General features: G+C 43.7%; 1 protein-coding gene across 1 annotated transcript in view; it reads left to right on the forward strand.

The window, feature by feature from the left end:
- The window catches only part of kiaa0586 (KIAA0586 ortholog), a 100,404-nt gene that overhangs the window by 33,188 nt on the left and 54,583 nt on the right, over positions 1-12,633 (forward strand). The gene's annotated exons all lie outside the window — the stretch shown is intronic.

Consider the following 12,633-nt stretch of genomic DNA (forward strand, 5'->3'; position numbering starts at 1 on the left):
GAATAGTTTTGTGTGCTTCTCTAGCCTGGTAAGAGAGAGAAGTGATAACGGAGCCAGGTAGTGGGTATGTTCCATTATGCGATGGGAGGCCTATTTTTGTCATATGAATGGATAGGTCTCAATGCACAGCACATCTGACCTGACCATTTCTCTACTCCAGTTGAGAAAGAATGCATGTGTTTCAGCTCTACCCAGGTGTAAAATACATTACAGAAACTCAGCCAGAATGAATGCTAAATGAACACGGTGCTTTCCTGGTTTACAACAGTGAAACAAGGGCTATGTCCTAAATATCACCCTATTCCCTATATAGTGCATATGGGGCCAGGTCAAAAGTAGTGCACAATAAAGGGAGTAGTGTGCCATTTGGGATGCAGACAAGATGTGTCTTAGTTATTTCCTGAGGTAAAATAGTAATTGCTCATCTGAGGTCATGTTTCAGATTCATGAGGCTCATTCATCTCTAAAATGCACTAAGTGTTAATACATTCCCTCACATTGGCCAACACAGAACTGCCTGTGTATACTGCCAGGAGGACTCCTACAGGCCATTCCATGGTAGTGCGTCCACTGTCCAGCCACATGACGCATCCAGCCAGTGTGCTGCAGCCTCCCTGCCTGTCTGTCGTCTGTGCTGCCTCCCCCTCAGTGTGATTAATGGAGCTCTGTTCATCCCCCTGCCTCCCACTCTCCTCTCACCCCTCTCTGGACCACTGCTCACCCCCCACAGGCTGCGCTCTGTTTACCTGAAGACAGTGGACACACTTACTCTCCGATATTTCTAGGCAACAGACATTTCCAAGTTTCAAGCCTCTGGTATAAGAGAGTGTCTGTGGTATACCTGCTGTATTCTCTCCAAACTGTTTTGGCCGTCATACCCCGTGTCTCTTGGAAACCTAAAAGTAAATAGTGGCTATTCTTACAGCACTACTACCTACTGTCTCACCGTGTGTGTCCGTTCTGCCAGTCATGTTAACAGAGCTGTGGTTCAGGCTAATTCTGGCCCAATGCTGCAGGGGAGACCGGAGCAGTCCGCCAAACATGGCCTAAAAAGGGCCGGTCTGTTGGGTCTGTTTTGTTAACAGCATCTTAGGTTACCCAAGCGGAGAGAGGACTCAGGCACAACTTTCTATTAGGTGTGTTATGATGATGGGTGAGGATGTGGAAGAAATGAGACGTTGTGGCTCAGAAATCAGCTGTGGAGTATCATATAATAACTTAGTTTGTAGCCGTGGTGGCTGGGTCACAAGAGAAAGAAAGAACAGAAGGATAGATGGATGTCTGGTTGCTGCTGGTTCTACTGCTGTGGATCGTTCCGGTCTGCTACCCCTTCAGCCTCAGTCTGTCAATGGGAAGACTTTGCTCTGGTCTGCTCCTCTCCGTCTCAGCTCTGTTCTCTGCTTGGGGGGAGGAGCAGCCAGCCAATGTCATTTTGATGTGACGAGCAGAGATGACACGGGCAGAAATAGCCCCCCGCTTACTCATTTAGCCGCTTGGTCCCAGTCTGCCCCAAACCCACTTGGCAGTTAACGTCTCCTCAGCCAATCACTGCCAGCTCTGTTGCTAGGTAATGGCTCCCTGGCCTCGCCTTTGAGGTATGCTAATATGCTGCTGACTCTGCCACTGGTGCCTCCTCTCGGTGATGGGGAGGACTAGGAGATGCCTCTTACAAGTGAGTGTTTGTCTTTCTGAGAGGGGAGGAGAGGAAATTGAAATGCAGGCGAGAGGATGACATGTCGAGGTGGAGAAAAACAAGGAGGGGTCTGACGAGAGGGACTGACGGACAGAAAATGGAATTGGGAGGAGGTGGAAAAAACAGACCTTTTCATCTCCTAAGGTTCACGTCCACTGAATGAATCACCACAGCACTTGATGATAGGACAAACACCTTTGGATAGATGGGTGGGTGTATTTTACCAGCCTGGCAGTGCAGGGCACAGGGCTAGAAAGACAGAGACTCACTGTGGTGTGAAGACATTCATTGAGGAGTGTGTTTTCCAATTTGCAGTAGATATGATGTATTTAAGAGCGTCTCTGGCTCTGCAGCGCTCAGGTCTGTGTTCAGTTCCACTCCCTGTAATGGATAATATAACTCTGCCTGCCTGCCATACCCGGCCAGTCACAGTCCCATTCCCAGACAGCCTGTTAAATACAGCGGGTCCTTTGACAAGCAGGCAGGCCTCTCAGTCACTATATTAGGCTGTCCCTCCCTGCCTGCTTGCCCCATTAAACCGATCTGCAGCTATTAAATCAGCTTGTACTGTTCTGTTCATAGCCAAAACACATGGCTACGGCGTCCCTTACTATGGGCAGATCTGGAAGCTGTTATGATTTGACCAGTTCGAAATTCTGCAATGCTGTATGTTAAGGGTTCATGTATTGAACTATTTTAGGCAGTTGGAAATGCAAAAAACACAATTCTCCTTTTGTCTAGCTAACTCTGTACCATATTATTGTAGGTATATTAGACACACTGGCCTAGCACACACTCCTTGGTTGTGGTAATACACACATGGCTTCACTTGTAGTGCTAAAGGATACTCATTGCTGTTATTGAGGAGGATTCATTTACAATATTCATACATTGAATTGGGAACAGATGACTTGGAGAGGGAGGGATGGGGGTTGATAGTCTGTTTAGTAGTCCATTTTCAAAACACCTAAGGACCCAGCAGCACGATGTGGACGGATGGAATGGGTTCAAATTCAGAGATGCGGCATGCGATAAGAAGCCCCATTATGATGCGTTCCGTGACTGTGTTTATATTTAGGAGGAAGAAGGAGCATGTAAGGCCCGCTGCATAATTCCAGCCTCTTTATCCAGCAGCAGAGCATAATGCTTAGTTGGGACTTTCTGCCTTGGGAGAGTTGAACTAAATCCACATTTTCTATGATTAAGTGTCAGCCTGCCTGCCAGCCACCAGAATAAATACGCCGCCGAAAAACACTCCACGACAAACATAAATATGTATGGCCAGCATCCATCTGTCCGCATGCCCCCATTTGTTATTAAAAAAAGGACCTATACATTAATCAAAAAATGCATAAGCTTTATATTAACATGGATAAATATGAATGAGGATGCGTCCATTGGACGGACTGACGGACGGATGCGCTTTAATAACAAGCGTGTGGGTGGGTGGTGTGTGCTGTGAGCTGCTGAGCGCTGGGCTAGGATGAGGGGAGGGCCATGTTGCCAGAACACAGTAGTGAGTAGAATACTAATGCACCCATAAGTCTTTCTCTCCCTGCCTCCTCAGACCCACAGCCTCTCTCTTTCTCATTCAGGCTTGATTCTACCCTGAACAAAAATATGAACGCAACATGTAAAGTGTTCCCATGTTTCATGAGCTGAAATAAAAGATGCCAGAAATGTTCCATAAGCACAAAAAGCTTATTTCTCTCAAATTGTGTGCACAAATTTGTTTACATCCCTGTTAGTCAGCATTTTTCCTTTGCCAAGATAGACCATCCACCTGACAGGTGTGGCATATCAAGAAGCTGATTAAACAGTATGATTATTACACAGGTGCACCTTGTGCTGTGGACAATAAAAGGTCACTCAAAAATGTGCAGTTTTGTCGCACAACAGAATGCCAAAGATGTCTCAAGTTTTGAGGGAGCGTGCAATTGGCATGCTGACTGCAGGAATGTCAACCAGAGTTGTCGCCGGAGAATTAAATGTTCATTTCTCTACCATAAACTGCCTCCAACATCGTTTTAGAGAATTTGGCAGTACGTCCAACCGGCCTCACAACCACAGACCACGTGTAACCACGCCAGCCCAGGACCTCCACATCCGGCTTCTTCACCTGCAGGATTGTCTGAGACCAGCCACCCGGACAGCTGATCAAACTGAGGAGTATTTCCATCTGTAATAAAGCCCTTTTGTGAGGAAAAACCCATTCTGATTGGCTGGGCCTGGCTCCCCACCCATGGCTGTGCCCCTGCCCATGTGAAATCCATAGATTAGGACCTAATGAATTTATTTCAATTGACTGATTTCCTTATATGAACTGTAACTCGGTAAAATCGTTGAAATTGTTGCATGTAGCGTTTCTATTTTTGTTCAGTGTATATATAAAACCACCAGGCAAGATACATTTTTAGTGCGTCACTAGATTAATGGATGATTACTGTTCAAAACTGTTTTTATCATTAATTACTGAGAAAAATAGCAGAATTATGATTGCTGCACCGATTGACGATTGAACAGGGTTTCTGTGGGTTGTTGTTGTTGTTAGTGTGTGTGTGTGTGTGTGTGTGTGTGTGTGTGTGTGTCTCAGTATGAGGCAGCAGCCGAGAGATCCCACATGCTGCGTTGTTCCCTGGGATACAGTTGCTATGTTGAGCATCATTAATTCCGACAGTGACCTTGACCACCTTGATAACAACATTGATTTTACTTCCTCCCTTTTCATCGTTATCACGAAAATTCTGTCAATTCTGCCTTGTTCAGGACCCGAAGGTCCAACACAGCACTGGCATATTCAGGGAAATTGCTTTTAAATGACATTGAGAGGGGGCTTCTCAGAAACCCCTACTTTTATCAGTGCATGGAAAGAAATGACTATAACCATTCATGGTATCCAATTTCACTTTGCCCAGAGCACTGGGGTTGAATGAATTGTGGTCGAACGTGTGTGTGATCAAAGTATGGTCTTTTCAGTCCAGACTCCACTGAAAATAATTGGCTAAACCAAATGCAGGTTTTTGATGTCATATAAAGCGGAAACGTTGAATGGTTCTGACTACAAAGCCAGGTCGGCATCAGGCTACAACAGGATGAGCAAGGCTACACCACCTGAGTGTGAATGAATGGGCTTCCACCCCCCCCCCCACACAGCCAGAAGGGGTGGCTAGTCCCCTTCTGGCTGTGCCGGGTGGAGATTATAACAGTACATGGCCATTAAGGCCAGATTTTTCTCCAAGATGTTCAAATGTTCATAGATGACCAGCAGGGTCAAATAATAATCACAGTGGTTGTAGAGGTTGCAACAGGTCAGTACATCAGGAGTACATTTACATTTTAGTCATTTAGCAGACACTCTTATCCAGAGCGACTTACAGTTTTTTAGTGAGTGCATACATTTTTCATACTGGCCCCCCGTGGGAATCGAACCCACAACCCTGGTGTTGCAAGCGCCATGCTCTACCAACTGAGCTACAGGCTTTTCATAGCCGGGCATTTAGAGGTTGAATGGAGATGAGGTCACGTAAACTATGGAGATTAGGTCACATCTGGTAGACTTGGTTTATTTGGACATAGAGGGGCTGGAATTCAAATGTGCTGCTTGATGATGACATTTCAATGAGATTGGGGGGCGTTTGGGGAGTGCTGGTGCTGTGGCAGCCAAGGTAGGGGATGGGGGTATGATGGCCCAGGTTGGTGGATGGTGCCGTTTGCCCACAGGATGGACACGCATGAAAGCACCAGAGCAAAGAGGGTCGAGGATGAGACACCACCACCAGGCCTGATATGCCTCTGATTTTGATAAGATAATAGCAGCTATTCTGGTGTTGGGAGTAATGACTGCGTGTTGAAGGAATGGGAGGCAGGATAAGGATGGATTTAGGAAGAGGACAAAATAATCCCAATGTTCAAGGGGGCGGGGTGCGGTGGAGGATCACGCTCTGGATAAGAGCGTCTGCTAAATGACTGAAATGTAAATGTAAATGTTTTAAGAGCTAACCTACCGGATGTATTATATTATGTTTTGAATCATTTCAGCTTTTTCCCTATGTGGTTCGTTCATTATTTTTATAAGTCACTGCTTTGTCAAAGACATCCCCCTCACCCCCACTCTACATGCGTCATAGTTCTATCTATAAATACTCTATCTGGTTTATGAATGGGATATGAATGGTCTCGACACATTTACATTTACATTTACGTCATTTAGCAGATGCTCACCTCTCCTTTACACTCACAAAGAGAGAGACGTTTGAAACTGTCTGTTCACCATGGCGACGAAACCTTGTTCTACCTTTTTCAGAGGAAGGGAAAGCAGTGGGAAGTCTCTCCTTCACATCTGGCACTGTCCTCTCTCCATCAACAACCTGTTATTTTTCAGCCCTTTTAGCTAAAGGTATTTTCCCCTCTTTTGTCCACCAGATATCACTTTAACAATGTGTGTGTGTGTGTTTGCCTCTGCAGGAGAGAAGGGCTAGCTAGAGAAACGGGCTGTGCTCAGTACAATACAGAACGGTCTTACCTCGTTACCAGAGAGAAAGACAATGTATGACCATGAGGTGAAATTTAAGAAGCCGCTGACAATAATCAAGTAGATCCGTTAGTATAAAAATCACTGAAACGTGACAAAGTATTGGCCAAGACCTCTGGCTCCAACCCAACATTATGTTATGACAGATATGTAATATTTATCTTGTTCTCAAATCGACTCTCAAACAAACCATTATCAACAAATAGATTTCCCATCACCCTGTCAAAGTTGGCATAATTGATTTTATGATGAGGTTTTACACACAGGCCCGCATGCATGGCTGCACACACACCTGTCAACAGCTTGTAGGAAAAAGTGGTGTCTGAAATAGCACCCTATTCAAAGGTATGGCACTAACCTATATAGGGAATAGGGTGCCGTTTCGGACGCAACTTGAGTGACTTGAACAATCTGTTCTATTTGAAGGCATTTCCTATGGAAGGGGAGAGGGAGAGACTAGACATTTGCATATGGTGACCTCTAATGGGACGTTTTGTCTCAGAATCCCTGTACCCCACCCTAATCAATTTGAACAAGATCAAAAAGGCTGGCATCAACAAGGCACACATCCGTGTAGCCGTGTAGCTCAGTTGGTAGAGCATGGCGCTTGCAACGCCAGGGTTGTGGGTTCGATTCCCACGGGGGGCCAGTATGAAAAAAATTATATATATAATAATAATGTATGCGTCTGCTAAATGACTAAAATGTAAATATAAAATCTCACTGAGTGGAATACATCAGCGCTACCAGACACACAGCATGACATTCTGCCCTAAGGTTTATTTATTGGAAGAGAACAGAACACCCCCGAAGGGAAATGAAGGAACCAACACTTCTTCTTCTTCCTGTCTGTGTCTCCCTCAGAGGGCAGAATAGAGGGCAGAACAGACACATCATTGTGTGATTGCAGTGCCGATTTTAGCATGTAAATCTTGGTGGGGCAAACCCCCCCCCCCCCAATTTTCTTTATGCATGCCAGCAAAGCCACTACACAACACTAAACAATACATTCATTGCACTGTATTCAACCTTTTCTGGCCCATGGCATGTGAATGTTTATCCTTTTAAGCTTGGAAAAGAGACCCTTAAACCCAGACTTGGACCACACACCCACTCCACTGAATAGCAGGCTAGTGATTGCTTTGCAACGCTTGCAGTTAGCCACTGATCCCTTCCAAACCACTCATTGTTGAATTTGTGATTTACAACTTGTTGTGTAATGTTTATGTCCAATGGCCAATGAGCACCGATACGATTTATCTATAATTTCTCTTCATATGACAAGGAATGAAAAGGATTTGCCAGTAGATTGTCGACATGATTCATGATGTTGACTTCTTGTCTATCTTGCCAGCTAAGATTTTGAAAGTATGATGTTGACATGATCAGTCCTATCAAAGCTACGGTAGATATAACGTGATTTGACATCATTTTATCTGTGGCCAATGACCTTGAGCCTTCTTGGATGGGCACTTCTAATGTAACTCTATGGCAGCACCCAAGGGGCTTGAACTTTCGAACTCTCCCCGTAGATTTAGTGGTGATGTAGTGTCCCCATGAGTGACAGAACACTGAGCCAATCACGGCACAACTAGAGAACATTACCAACCCCTACGCTCCGTATTTTCCGCTGGCTGCCCCACCACCACAGAAAGCACTGAGCTAGGCTGAAGCACCTGCATTTTGGAGCTGCCATACTCAAGAAAGCAAAAAAGAGACCATGTTTTTTATTTTTACATTGTTTGCAAACTGATATGTGACACATATTAATGCCAAAATAACATCCAAAACAGGCAACTATTATTATTATTATTATTATTATTATTATTATTACCTGCCCTGAATGACGGGTCGCCACTGTGAAGATTGACATTTACAACATGTTCCATATTAGTCCATGGATCTAATAGTCTGATAATGGTCTGAGGTTGTTAGCTTCTCGTTCCCTTTGAAGTTTATGTTGTATAATTTATGCATACATTTTCCTCAGTTGCTTACATAAATGTCCATGTGTATCATATTCCCGCCCCACACTAAAACATGGAATACATTATGACTTATTTGTGTAAACCCCACACAGCTGATCTGACTTAGTATACTGAGTAGAGATGCTGCCGTCCTACCAATACCTCTGTTTTAGCCTGGACACTAGGATTACATTCTCCTGGAATGGAGTGGAATATCAAGTACACAATACCTGTCACTGCCACGCATCCCCAGTACACCCTGTCCTTTGTCAGTTTGAGTCAGAACATTCCTAATCTGTAAGATTCTTTGAGATGTGTCAAAGAAAGCTTCCCCTCCCTACAGAATGACGTTGGAAGTACAGGGGCAGTGGCCTGGGTATTGTATAAGGCAGTACTGTGAAGGTGTTAGGGTGTTAAGAATGAAGATTCCAGGGGTGCAGAGCCTTTTTCTATCTCAAAAGTTGACAGGATGATTGGTATCCACACGGCAGCCCTGCGCTCTGTTAAATACAGTGCCCTCCTGAATTATTGCCACCCTAGGTAAATATGAACAACAAAAAAAAGGCTGTGAAAAAATGTCATTGTTTTTCAGCTTGATCTTACACTCAAAATAGTTAAAACGTAAACATTTTGTTAAAATTGTTCAAAGAAAAAAAGTCATCAAGAAATCATAATTCTATTCAAAAACATGCATGTTACAATTATTGGCACTCCTGCATTTAGTACTTTGCGCACCCTCCCTTTGCCAAGATAATGTTTGAATCGTCTCCTATAATGTTTGATGAGATGGGAAAACACACAGGAAGGGATTTGAGACCAATCCTCCATACAGAAAATCTCCAGATCCTTAAGAGTCCTTGGTCCTCGCTTGTGGACTTTCCTCTTCATCTCACCCCACAGGTTTTCAATGGGGTTTAGGTCAGGGGACTGGGATGGCCATTGCAAAAGCTTGATTCTATGGTCAGTGAACCATTTTCGTGTGGATTTGGAGGTACGCTTTGGATCGTTGTCCTGCTGGAAGGTCCAACGACGACCCGGTTTTAGCTTCTTGGCAGAGGCAGACAGGTTTTGGCCTAAGATCTCATGGTACTTGATGGAGTCCAGTATGCCATGTATCTTAACAAGGTTCCCAGGGCATTTGGAAGTAAAACAGCCCCACAACATCACAGATCCACCACCACACTTCACAGTGGGGATTAGATTATTTTCTGCATGACCATGGCTCTTTTTACACCAAACCCACCTCTGGTGTTTGTCGCCAAAAAGCTCTATTTTAGTCTCATCAGACCATAGAACCCAGTTCCAATCAAAGTTCCAATGACATTTAGCAAACTCCAGGCGCCTACGTTTGTGTTTTGGTGACAGCAGAGGCTTTCTTCTGGCAACCTTTCCAAATAACTTATTGGCATGTAGGTGGTGTCTAATTGTAGTTTTGGAGACTTGGTGACCCCAAGATGTAACCAACTTCTGCAACTCTCCAACTGTGATCCTTGGAGTTTTTTTTTGCCACTTGAACCATGCTTCTTACTGTGCGTGGGGGCAAAATACACTTGCTTCCTCTTCCAGGCAGGTTCATCACAGCTCTAATTGTTTTACATTTCTTAATTATTTCCCTAATAGTGGAGATGGGTATTTTCAGGCGTGTAGCTATCTTTTTATAGCCATTGCCTGATTTGTGAAGGTCAACAACCTTTTCTCATTTCATTTGTGTGTTCTCTGGTCTTTCCCATGTTGATGGATGACTAAGGGAGTTTAGACTGGGTGTCACCTCATATTTATACCACAGTGAAACAGGAAGCCATGGATAATAATAATAATAATATGCCATTTAGCAGACGCTTTTATCCAAAGCGACTTACAGTCGTGCGTGCATACATTTTTGTGTATGGGTGGTCCCGGGGATCGAACCCACTACCTTGGCGTTACAAGCGCCGTGCTCTACCAGCTGAGCTACAGAGGACCACAGATGACCACTTCCCAAAGACTCCGATGAACTTTAAAAAGTAAAATCTTAATCGGAATATACATCGATTAGATTTTGTTCATAAGAATTTCAGTGATTGTGACACGCATGTTTTAGAATAAAACAAATATTTCTTGATTTGTATTTATTTATTATTCAATTAAAGGTTAGATTCATATGACATTTTGAGTGTAAGGTCAAGCTGATAAACAATAATGACATTTTTTCACAGCCTTTTTTGTTCATATTTACCTAGGGTGCCAATAATTCAGGAGGGCACTGTAAATACAGTGGGGAAAAAACTATTTAGTCAGCCACCAATTGTGCAAGTTCTCCCACTTAAAAAGATGAGAGAGGCCTGTAATTTTCATCATAATCATGCCTCTCTGTCATTCTGATGTATTGATGATCTCCGTGCCAGAGGATAAGTTCATTAGAGTTTCCAGCTTCAGAATTTGCATCCCAAATAAATGCTTCACGGAGTTCAAGTAACAGACACATCTCAACATCAACTGTTCAGAGGAGACTGTGTGAATCAGGCCTTCATGGTCGAATTGCTGCAAAGAAACCACTACTAAAGGACACCAATAAGAAGAAGAGACTTGCTTGGGCCAAATTTGAGATTTTTGGTTCCAACCGCCGTGTCTTTATGAGACGCGGTGTGGGTGAACGGATGTGTATTTCCCACCGTAAAGCATGGAGGAGGAGGTGTTATGTTGTTGGGGTGCTTTGCTGGTGACACTGTCTGTGATTTATTTAGAATTCAAGGCATATTTAACCAGCATGGCTACCACAGCATTCTGCAGCGATACGCCATCCCATCTGGTTTGGGCTTAGTGGGACTATCATTTGTTTTTCAATAGGACAATGACCCAACACACCTCCAGGCTGTGTAAGGGATATTTAAGGGCTATTTTACCAAGAAGGAGAGTGATGGAGTGCTGCTCAGATGACCTGGCCTCCACAATCCCCCGACCTCAACCAAATTGAGATGGTTTGGGATGAGTCAAACTGCAGAGTGAAGGAAAAGCAGCCAACAAGTGCTCAGCATATGTGGGAACTCCTTCAAGACTGTTGGAAAATCATTCCAGGTGACTACCTCATGAAGCTGGTTGAGAGAATGCCAAGAGTGTGCAAAGCTGTCATCAAGGCAAAGGGTGGCTATTTGAAGAACTTTTAGGTTACTACGTGTTATTTCATAGTTTTGATGTCTTCACTGTTATTCTACAATGTAGAAAATAGTACAAATAAAGAAAAACCCTTGAATGAGTAGGTGTGTCCAAACTTTTGACTGGTACTGTACATTCTTTTATTTTTACAAAAGTAGTACACAGGACCTTTACTAGTCCTGTATTAGCCGTCTGTAGCGCGGGCAATTCTTTAAAATCAAACTTCTTCCCGCGGCTATGCAGAAATGTCAAGAAAATCTCCATTACCCGCTGTGAAACCATAGAAATTAAGGAAGAAGATTATTATTTTTTGCACAAGACAAAACAATCAAGGGGAACATTGTGATTTTTAATGGCGGTACTTTTGTGTGACAGTTTTGGCAATTAACAGTATGTGGTTCTGTGCCTGTCTGTAGTAACCGACAGGGGAAAATAATAACAGTCTGTCTGCTGTGGAAGAAGTTGCTTTTGTATCATTTCAAATATGTTACTATGATGAAGGCAAATGGAAACTGTCTGTATGTGTGTGATTAATTGCTCAAAAAGTGGACAGACCCAGCAGTGTTGGAGCCATTGCGTTCACAGTCAGTAACACACAATGAATTGGCAACCCTACACTATGAATACAGTTCATTTGAAGCACACACAGAGTCAGAGAGGCCTTGTTTGTACCTCAATGAACCCCTCTCTCAGATCTTCGGAGTCCACTCATTATCGGCTCCATCCCTGCCAGTGTAAATACAGCTCTAAGCTTCAATATTAGACAGATTTGATGCCAATTATCACTCTTACGAAACTGCAATGTAAATAATGAGTCTCACTGTACAGGAAAAGGACGGAAAGTTCATGTATTTTTCTTCATACACTAATAACAGCCTATTTCTATTGGATATAGTAGCGGACCAGAGTCTCAACCAAGTATGGCATATAATAAGACAGCCGGCCTCATTGTCCTCTGAATGACCCTATGTGCTTTCCCCTCCTTCCAAAGCAGGACTCACTCTACTCAGCCACTCAATGCAATTGAAGTCTTTAATAGTGATCTAGCAATAGCATTACGTAGGCTGCTTGGAAGCTATCCTATGTGTGAGTCATGTTATTGGTGCTGTGCCACCACTCTGGCCCTCTTCCCTGAAGGGCAAACACTTCACCAGGCCAGGAAGGAGGAAGGATGGCTCTCCTCTCCCACTTTCCTAATGGATGAGTTGACCAAGCTCAGTGGGCACATTCTGATTTGCAAAGTTGTAATGATGTCATAGCAATGGCATTGCAGACAGAATTTGCATCTTCTGACAAGAAAATGAACAATA

Source organism: Coregonus lavaretus (genome assembly GCF_964263955.1).
Source record: "Coregonus lavaretus genome assembly, chromosome: 18".
Taxonomy (NCBI): domain Eukaryota; kingdom Metazoa; phylum Chordata; class Actinopteri; order Salmoniformes; family Salmonidae; genus Coregonus; species Coregonus lavaretus.